We start from the raw sequence: 11387 nt of genomic DNA, 5'->3' as shown, positions 1-11387 counted from the left end.
TGATTACCTTGTTTTAAACGTTTTAAAATATTTGGACTATTTTCTGGTAAATAAGATAATGTGTTCTACTCACTTATGACAATTTCTTCACCAGCGAAATAGTTTTTTTCCATAAAAAAAGTCTATGAAGAAAAAAATTTAAATTTCAAAACATGTTGTTGCATTATTTCACAAAAAAATCAATTAAAAATGTAAGTGAAAAAAAAAATATTTCAATTAATATTAATGTATTTAATTCTTTTTTTTTTTAATCAAATCTGAAATTGCTTGTAATCTAAAATTATATTGGAAACTTTACTTTTTTTTTAAATAACGATAGTTTTGGTCCAAAAATGTTTAAGGTGAATCTACATTTTTAAATTCAAATTGAAAAATATACTTTAAAATACAAAGTGAAAACAATTCAACATTTTAATATTTTGAATTTTATTTTGAAATGTTGACTGGATACTTTTCCGTTCATTAACAAATTCAGTTCCCATACTAACAAAATCTCCAATTTGACTTCCGGAGCCCCTAGGAGTTCTTTTTTTATTCTTTTTGTCCAACATTTTTTTACGTGGTCTTTAACACCAAATACGATTCAGATAGGTCATTTTACCCACTTTGTACCACCGTCCAATCTGCTTCATTTAAGTATGGTATTCTGCATGAGAGATATTAAGTTTTTTCCAACAGTATTTATTCCTATTTCTTTGGTTTTGTTCAGTGGGTTTTTGTTGCCAATGGTGTTCATTATAATAAAACGAATTCATGATTTTTCACTCAACGTTTTGGTTGGCTTGATTCCAACCGCAACAGGAGTGGGTTTATTTATGAGAAAATTGTCAATTATCATATATTTTTGTATCACCCGGACACGTCATTGCATATATTTTTTTCTGACATAATTGGGCTTTTTGATCATAAAAATCACAATGAAATATTTTTTGATTGTATGGTTAATTTTGACAGATATTTTTGTAAAAATGTATGTGTTTTAATTAAATGATTGCATTTCAAGAGCATTTTTTTTTAAGTGAATGAATATCTTAATCATATTTATTGTATTAAAAAGGCTTTCAAGTTCATAAGTTTTTTTTATGGATTATAACGGAACATGTGTGAAGAATTACAAAATTTTATGGTAAATTTGGCAAAAATTCATACGTCTATGAGTGCCAGACTTATAGCAGTGCTCAACATTTTGCGTAGAGGAGTTGTCTTTGTCGCATTACTAGGGTTAAAATTTACAATTTTGACAACAGGGAAGGAAACACATTGTCTTTCTAGATGCCAATACCAGAAAAGGTTACTAGATATACATTATTATAGTAGCGTCTAGTATATGGGGTTAAGTGTTTAAATATTTTGATTTCAAATTACCAATTACTCCTTAATATTCATGAGAAAAGAATAATGAGTGGGGAACATATTTGAGAACGTTCGCTATTTAGTCTTTTAAACCGTGGTATAAAACACAAAATATTAAGTTAACCCTCATGGAAAAATTGCCATAATTAAGATTATTTTTTATCGTCAAGAAAGTCAAACAACCAGTTGAATATGTACGAGTATAATTAGTTTGACATTTTAGCAAAAGCAAGTGTACTTTGAGTCATTCGTGTTGTTTGCAATCACGAAACTAAGGCAAAGACTTTTAAGCTTCGCCACGGTATGAACGTCTGTTCTAAATCTGCAATCCCTCATGTAGGTATCAAATATCTTCAACAGTTATCACCATTTACAGAGAGACATTTTATTAAATCTGTTCGCATGGTTTGGTAGTTGTGGAAGTTGTAATAGCTGCAGAATTTAATACTAATTTCGTCATTCCGTTTGCAACACATCGAAATATTAATCTGAGACCAAAAAAAGAGTTTACAGCGGTCAAAAAAAGTATTCATCATTCAATGTTTTTTTTTTAATAAGTCTACAAAAGACAATTGGAATAAAAACATATTAAACTAATGATGCAGTAGTGCTTGTGTGATATATATGTACACAATTTCATTGTTTTTAAAGAAAAAAATAGTATTTATTGGAACAAAAAGGGCCATTTTACAGCTGAACACAAAAAATTAAACAAAAAAAGTATTCATCATTGCAAAAAAACAAAAAAATAAATAACATAATTTAAAACAAGTAAAAAGGCATTAAGTTCGGCCGGGCCGAACTTTGGATACCCACCACCTCGGGTATATATGTAAACCGCCTTTCATCAAAATTCGGTGAAAAATTCATAACTTATGTCCCATATCAGTTATATTAAAATATGTTCCGATTTGGACCAAATACTAATAAGTACAGTAGATATATCTAAAAATAAACCGATCTGAACCATATACGACATGGATGCGGAAAAGCCTAACATAAGACTTTGTCAAATTTCAGTGATATCGGATTATAAATGCGAATTTTATGTGGCCAAGACTTTAAATCGAGATATCGGTTTACATGGCAACTATATCCAAATCTGGACCAATTTGGGCCAAGTTGCATAAAAATGTCGAAGAGCCTAATTTAAAGCACTGTCCCAAATTTGAGCGAAATCGCACAATAAATGCCTCTTTTATGGGCCCAAAACCTTAAATCGAGAGATCGGTCTATATGACAGCTATATTCAAATCTAGACCGATCTGGGCAAAGTTGAAGAAGGACGTCGAAGGGCTTAACTAAACTCACTGTCCCGAATTTCAGCGACATCGGACAATAAATGAGCATTTTATGGGCCAAAAACCTTAAATCAGGAAATCGGTCTATATGGCAGCTATATCCAAATCTGAACCGATCTGGGCCAAATTGAAGACAGATGTCGAAGGGCCTAAGACAACTCACTGTCCCAAACTTCAGCAAAATCGGATAATAAATGTGGCTTTTATGGGCTTAAGACCCCAAATCGGAGGATCGGTCTATATGGCAGCTATATCCAAATCTGGACCGATCTGGGCCAAATTGACGAAGAATGTCGATGGGCCTAACACAATTCACTGTCCCGAATTTCATCAAAATCGGATAATAAATTTATCGGGCCTAAGACCCTAAATCGGAGGATCGGTCTATATGGCAGCTATATCCAAATCTGAACCGACCTAAGCCAAATAACCGAAGGAAGTCGAAAGGCCTAACACAAATCCCTGTCCCAAATTTCAGCGAAATCGGATAATAAATGTGGCTTTTATGGGCCTTAGACCCTAAATCGGAGGATCGGTCTATATGGCAGCTATATCCAAATCTTTACCGATCTAAGCCAAATTGACGAAGAATGTCGAAAGGCATAACACAACTCACTGTCCCAAATTTCAGTAAAATCGGATAATAATTGTGGCTTTTATGGGACTAAGACCTTAAATCGGATGATCGGTCTATATGGGGGCTATATCAAGATATAGTCCGATATAGCCCATCTTCGAACTTAACCTGCTTATGGACAAAAAAAGAATCTGTGCAAAATTTCAGCTCAATATCTCTATTTTTAAAGACTGTAGCGTGATTTCAACAGACAGACGGACAGACGGACAGACGGACGGACATGTCTAGATCGTCTTAGATTTTTACGCTGATCAAGAATATATATACTTTATAGGGTCGGAAATAGATATTTCGATGTGTTGCAAACGGAATGACAAAATGAATATACCCCCATCCTTCGGTGGTGGGTATAAAAATTAATACTTTGTTATTCGACCACCGCGTCTTATAACTTCTTTTAAACGGTTTGACATCGATTGGACCAATTTAGCGGTTATATTTTGGTCTATATTAGTCCATTCCTCCATTATCACCTGTTGCATTTGACTCTTGCTCGAAAAATTGCGCGTTCTCAATTTACGTTCGAGATGTTCCCAAAGATGTTCAATTGGGTTCAAGTCGGGACTTTGAGGAGGAGTTTTAATGACTTTGGGGCAGTTATACAGCATCCACATCTTGGTATTTAAAGCAGAATGTTTGGGGTCATTATCTTGATAATATTGAAAGTTATTACCAAGCCCAAGTTTTACAGCACTATCTTTTAAATTCCTCTTTAAAATGTCAATGTAATACTTATGATCCATTACTCCATTAATAATTTCAAGATTTCCCGCTCCTGAAGCCGCCATACACCCCCAAACCATTAAACCACCTCCACCATGTTTTACAGTAGCAACTGTGTTTCGTTCTTCAAGCTCTGTATTTGGTTTTCTGTACACTATGACCTTTCCATCGCACCCAAAAAGATTAAACTTGCTCTCGTCTGCAAAAATGACTGTTTTCTAAAATGATTCGGGCTGTTTTACATACATTTTTGCGAAGTTTAGCCTTTTCACTCGGTTTATTTTATTTATAAAGGGCTTCTTACGTGCAGTTCTTCCTCTGTAACTATGCCTTTTGAGTGTATTTCGAATTGTTTGTGTAGTAACTTCCTTCCCTAAATATTCCATAGTGTTTTTACGAAGAATGGTCGCGTTTGTCTTCGGAGTTTTCTGAACTTGCCGCACTAGCCAACGCACATCTCCAACTGAAAGTGCTTTTGGTCGACCAGATCTTGGTTTATTGTCAACAGTTTTCGTTTCTGTCCACTTTCTGATGATGGATTGTATAGTAGATCGTGGTCTATTTAATATTTCACTGATAGTTTTTTGAGTTAAACCATTCCTGTGGTGTTTTATTATCAAAACTTTTACCTCATCAGAAACCTCGTTTTGCTTACGACCCATTTTGACAAAAACTATATTTTCAATGAAATTAAATATTTGCTGTCAAGGGCAAAGCCTCCTTTACTAAATAAAACAGAAAAGGGGGATTCCAAAATAATATTTGAATTTGACTTTGATGATAGCACATCAATGATGAATACTTTTTTTGTTCTGTTTTTGGTGTTATTATATAAAATTGCATTTTTTGCGCTAATTAAATGTATTTTTTGAATTTATTTTAAAACATATTACGAAAAATAAACTATTGCATAAAACTGCATTATTTGTTTACTTTAAATTTTCTTCAATTACGCAAAATAAGTGAATTTATTATCAATTTTGCTAATGATGAATACTTTTTTTGACCGCTGTATATTTTTGATACTCTTAACATTCTAAGTACACTGAGATGCTATCTTAAAACTAACTTTCCTATTTACTAACCATCCGGACATGACCATCCGTTTTCAATTTTGATCGCCGATTGATTCACATTTTACTTTATAGATGGCTGTCCGATTATTATTTTTATACCCACCACCGAAGGATGGGGGTATATTCATTTTGTCATTCAGTTTGCAATACATCGAAATATCCATTTCCGACCCTATAAAGTAACTACAATATATTCTTGATCAGCGTAAAAATCTAAGACGATCTAGACATGTCTGTCCGTCTGTCTGTTGAAATCACGCTGCAGTCTTTAAAAATAGACATATTGAGCTGAAATTTTGAACAGATTCTTTTTTTGTCCATAAGCAGGTTAAGTTTGAAGATGGGCTATATCGGATTATATCTTGATATAAACCCCATATAGACCGATCCGTCGATTAAGGGTCTTAGGCCCCTAAAAGCCACATTTATTATCCGATTTTGCTGAAATTTGGGACAGTGAGTTGTATTAGGCCCTTCGACATCCTTCTTCAAGTTGACCCAGATCGGTTCAGATTTAAGGTTTTGGGGCAATAAAAGGCGCATTTATTGTCGGATTTCGCCGAAATTTGGGACATTGAGTTGTGTTAGGCTCCTCGACATTGTTCTTCAATTTGGCCTAGATCGGTCCAGAGTTGGATATAGCTCCCATTTGACTGATTTCTCGATTAAAGGTTTTTGGCCAAAAAAGGCGCATTTGTTGTCCGAAGTCGCCGAAATTTGGGACAGTGAGTTTTGTTAGTCCCTTCAACATTCTTCTTCAATTTGGCCCCGATCAGTCCAGATTTGGATATAGTTGCCATATAGACCGATCTCTCGATATAAGGTTTTTTGGCCCAGAAAAGGCGAATTTATTGTCCGATTACGCCGAAATTTAGGACAATGAGTTGCGTTATGTTTTTCGACAACTTTCTTCAATTTGGCCCAGATCGGTCTAGATTTGGATATAGGTGCCGTTTAGACCGATCTCTCGATTCAAGGTTTTGGTCCCATTAAAGGCGCATTATTGTCCGATTACGCCGAAATTAAGGACAGTGGGTTGCGTTATGTTCTTCGACAACTTTCTTCAATTTGGCCTAGATCGGTCTAGATTTGTATATAGCTGCCAGATAGACCGATCTCTCGATTCAAGGTTTTTGGCCAATAAAAGGCTCATTTATTGTCCGATTTCGCCGAAATTCGGGACAGTGAGTTGCGTTAGGTTCTTCGACAACTTTCTGCAATTAGGCCTAGATCAGTTCAGATTTTTATACAGCTGCCATATAAACCGATCTTTTGATTTAAAGTCTTGGCTCCATAAAAGACACATCTATAATCCGATTTCGCCGAAATTTGACACAGTGATTTGTGTTAGGCTTTTCGACATCCGTGTCATATATGGCTCCATAAAAGACACATCTATAATCCGATTTCGCCGAAATTAGACACAGTGATTTGTGTTAGGCTTTTCGACATCCGTGTCATATATGGTTCAGATCGGTCTATATTTGGCTATAGCTACCAAAAAGACCAATATTTTTTTCTACATAATTGAACAATGGCTTTTACTTATTAGACCACTCAATATCAGTGTCGAATTTGGTCCAAATCGGATATTATTTCCGAACTTAACGCCTTTTTACTTGTTGTCTTTAATAACAAGCCGCAAAGTTAAGAATTTATTAATCTACCATTTAAAATAAAAGATCCTTAATATGAAGGAAAATATGTTTAACCAAATGGAATGTTTCCTTAAAAGGTTGGAAAATTAATCATCTTTAAATTAAGTTTGTTAATCTTTGGCTCGAATCATCAAAACTAGGACAGACATTTTCTCATAAGCCGGATGGGGTTGTAAATGGGCCATGTCAGTCCATGTTTTTATATAGCTGTCATATAAACTGATCTTGGGACTTGACTTCTTGAGCTTCTAGACGGGCTATTTCTTGGCCGATTAGGCTGAAATTTTGTATGATGTGTTTTGTTATGACTTCCATCAATTATGCCATGTATGGTCCAAATCGGTTCCAACTTTTTTCCAAATCGAAAAATTCTCAAAATCTTTCTTTAACTGTGAAATAGATAAATATACTTACATGTTTTTTATGCTGGGCCCAAGAACTTACTCATCGACGGTGATATGGGGTCCTAAAGGGGTTTGATATACTATTGCAGAATTTTTGGTCGGTTTTCCCCTTACAGTTTCTATGGTCATTTCTTTCGATGCAGACTTAACGTTCCATTTTTCGTACTATTTTCCACGATCTTATTAAAATCATATTTTATTACTTCGTCTTCTTGGTTTGGCTCGAGGTCATCGAACAATTTACAAAAGCAGGTGTTGCTGTTTTATTTAATTGTTTTATTTGTAATTTTTACCAATATTTAGGCCACCGCTGGTGATCTTCATTAGGGTTTTAACTATAAATTTAACAAACAAGTAATTTAACAAAATATTAAAAACATTTATACATTTAAAAATAATTACATTTTGGAACAAAATAATCGACATTTCCTTTACAGCGCACAAGTTCGACTAAACCTTATATTTTTTTATACCCTCCACCATAAGATGGGGGGTATACTAATTTCGTCATTCTGATTGTAACTACTCGAAATATTCGTCTGAGACCCCATAAAGTATATATATTCTTGATCGTCGTGAAATTTTATGCCGATCTAGCCATGTCCGTCCGTCTGTCTGTCGAAAGCACGCTAACTTCCGAAGGAGTAAAGCTAGCCGCTTGAAATTTTGCACAAATACTTCTTATTAGTGTAGGTCGGTTGGTATTGTAAATGGGCCATATCGGTCCATGTTTTGATATAGCTGCCATATAAACTGTTCTTGGGTCTTGACTTCTTGAGCCAGTAGAGTGCGCAACTCTTATCCGATTGGAATGAAATTTCGCACGACGTGTTTTGTTATGATATCCAACAACTGTGCCAAATATGGTTCAAATCGGTTCATAACCTGATATAGCTGTCATATAAACAGATCTGGGGACTTGACTTCTTGAGCTTCTAGAGGGCGCAATTTCTATCCGATTTGGTTGAAATTTCGCAAAACGTTTTTTCAACAACTATGTCAAATAAAGTACAAGTCGGTTCATAACCTGATATAGCTGCCATATAAACCGATCTGGGGTTTTGACTTCTTGAGCCTCTAGAGTGCGCAATTCTTATCCGATTGGAATGAAATTTTGCACGACGTGTTTTGTTACGATATCCAACAACTGTGCCAAATATGGTTCAAATCGGTTCATAACCTGATATAGCTGTCATATAAACAGATCTGGGGACTTGACTTCTTGAGCTTCTAGAGGGCGCAATTTCTATCCGATTTGGTTGAAATTTCGCAAGACGTTTTTTATTGTTACTTTCAACAACTATGTCAAATAAAGTACAAGTCGGTTCATAACCTGATATAGCTGCCATATAAACCGATCTGGGATCTTGACTTCTTGAGCCTCTAGGGGTCGCAATTATTATCCGATTTGCCTGAAATTTTGTACGAAGGATTCTCTCATGACCATTAACATACGTGTTTATTATGGTCTGAATCGGTCTGTAGGCCGATACAGCTGCCATATAAATCGATCTCTCTATTTTACTTCTTGAGCCCCCAAAGGGTGCAAATCTTATTCGAATTGGATGACATTTTACACAGGTCTCCAACATATAATTTAATTGTGGTCCAAACCGGACCATATCTTGATATCGCTCTAATAGCAGAGCAAATCTTTTCTTATATCCTTTTTTTGCCTAAGAAGAGATGCCGGGAAAAGAACTCGACAAATGCGATCCATGGTGGAGGGTATATAAGATTCGGCCCGGCCGAACTTAGCACGCTTTTACTTGTTGTGTGTTAAATTTATATGATGATGAAGATCACCGGCGGTGGTCGAAATATTGGTAAAAATTACAAATAAAACAAATAAATAAAACACCAACACCTGTTTTTGTAAATTGTTCGATGACCTCGAGCCAAACCAAGAAGACAAAGTTATAAAATTCCAAAGGTCAACAAAAAAATCACAGAAAAATCATATTTTGTAAAAACATTGCAAATATTGAATCTTTACAACAAAAAAGGGAGTAAGATTCTCTGAAGAGAATGTAGAAAAAATGCCGAATTTTTGGCGACAACCCTTTGTTAAAATCTTAACATTTGGTGCAGTGTTATTGTAAGATGTGGGCTATTCAATTATTTTGTTAGACAGGTTTCTCATAGAAAAAATAGAGTTCGTGATAACTAATCGGTGCATTCATTTATCGAAGGCACAAACCTCCTGTTAGAAAAAATGTATTATTCCCGTACACTTATATAGTTAATCAATCAGCAATAAAAGTGTTCGCGTACTCAAAATGTGTACAAATTGCACAAATTTAAGCAAAAGGGGGACGTGAAAGGGAATACGACAACTCTATGTTGAAATCATAACATTTGGTGCAGTGTTATAGTAAGATGTGGGCTACTCAATTATTTTGTTAGACAAGTTTCTCATAGAAAAAAAGAGTTCGTGATAACTAATCGGTGCATTCATTTATCGAAGGCATAAACCTCCTGTTAGAAAAAATTTATTATTCCCGTAGACTTATATGGTTAATCAATAAGCAATAAAAGTTCTCGCGTACTCAAAATATGTACGAATTGCACAAATTTAAGCAAAAGGGGGACGTGAAAGCGAATATGACAGGGTGCAAACTTCGGTGACTCTTTCAGTTTTTATTCAAAAATTATTACCTATTGCACGAATTTTATTCAAAAATGATTTCATGTTGCACTAATGAATGAAAATTTTCCTATTAATGGCTAAAAAAATATATTAATGATTTTAAATATTGAAAAGGGTTGAGCACAGATGAAATGTTTGTGACATTTTTTAATCGTTTTGTGTGTGAGTTTTTTTTATCGATTTTGTTTTTCTCAAAAATTATTTACTAATGCACGAGTGAATAAACTTTTGTTTATTAAACACTAAAATAACACTTATTTTATTTAAATATTAAAAAAAAGTCTCGCGAGGATTTTTATACGAATCACCTTATATTTTTTTCTTTTCTATCTAGCTATATATATAACAAGTAAAAGCGTGCTAAGTTCGGTAGGGCCGAATCTTATATACCCTACACCATGGATCGCATTTGTCGAGTTCTTTTCCTGGCATCTCTTCTTAGGCAAAAAAAAAAGAGGATATAAGAAAAGATTTGCTCTGCTATTAGAGCTATAACAAGATTGGGTCCGGTTTGGACCACAATTAAATGATATGTTGGAGACCTGTGTAAAATGTCAGCCAATTCGAATAAGAATTGCACCCTTTGGGGGCTCAAGAAGGAAAATAGAGAGATCGATTTATATGGAAGCTGTATCGGTCTATAGACCGATTCAGACCATAATAAACACGTATGTTGATGGTCATGAGAGGATCCGTTGCACAAAATTTCAGGCAAATCGGATAATAATTGCGACCTCTACAGGCTCATTAAGTTAAGATCCCAGATCGGTTTATATGACAGCTATATCAGGTTATGAACCGTTCTGAACCCTATTTGACATAGTACTTGAAAGTTAGAATAAAATACGTCATGCAAAATTTCAGCCAAATCGGATAGGAATTGTGCCCTCTAGAAGCTCGAGAAGTCAAGTCCCAATATCTTTTTATACGACAGCTATATCAGGTTATGGACAGATTTGAACCATATTTGGCACACTTGTTGGATATCATAACAAAACACGTCGTGCTAAATTTCATTCAAATCGGATAAGAACTGCACACTCTAGAGGCTCAAGAAGTCAAGACCTAAGATCGGTTTATATGGCAGTTATATCAGGTTATGGACCGATTTGAACCATACTTGGCACACTTGTTGGATATCATAACAAAACACGTCGCGCAAAATTTCATTCTAATCGGATAAGAATTGCGCATTCTAGAGGCTCAAAAAATCAAGACCCAAGATCGGTTAAATGGCAGCTATATCAGGTTATGGACCGATTTGAACCATACTTGGCACAATTGTTGGATATCATAACAAAACACGTCGTGATAATCGAATGGGATAAGAACTGCACACTCTAGAGGCTCAAGAAGTCAAGACCTAAGATCGGTTTATATGGCAGTTATATCAGGTTATGAACCGATTTGAACCATACTTGGCACACTTGTTGGATATCATAACAAAACACGTCGCGCAAAATTTCATTCTAATCGGATAAGAATTGCGCATTCTAGAGGCTCAAAAAATCAAGACCCAAGATCGGTTAAATGGCAGCTATATCAGGTTATGGACCGATTTGAACCATACTTGGCACAATTGTTG

The sequence above is a fragment of the Stomoxys calcitrans genome, chromosome 1, assembly GCF_963082655.1.
Source record: "Stomoxys calcitrans chromosome 1, idStoCalc2.1, whole genome shotgun sequence".
NCBI lineage: Eukaryota > Metazoa > Arthropoda > Insecta > Diptera > Muscidae > Stomoxys > Stomoxys calcitrans.
This window is presented reverse-complemented; position numbering follows the sequence as displayed.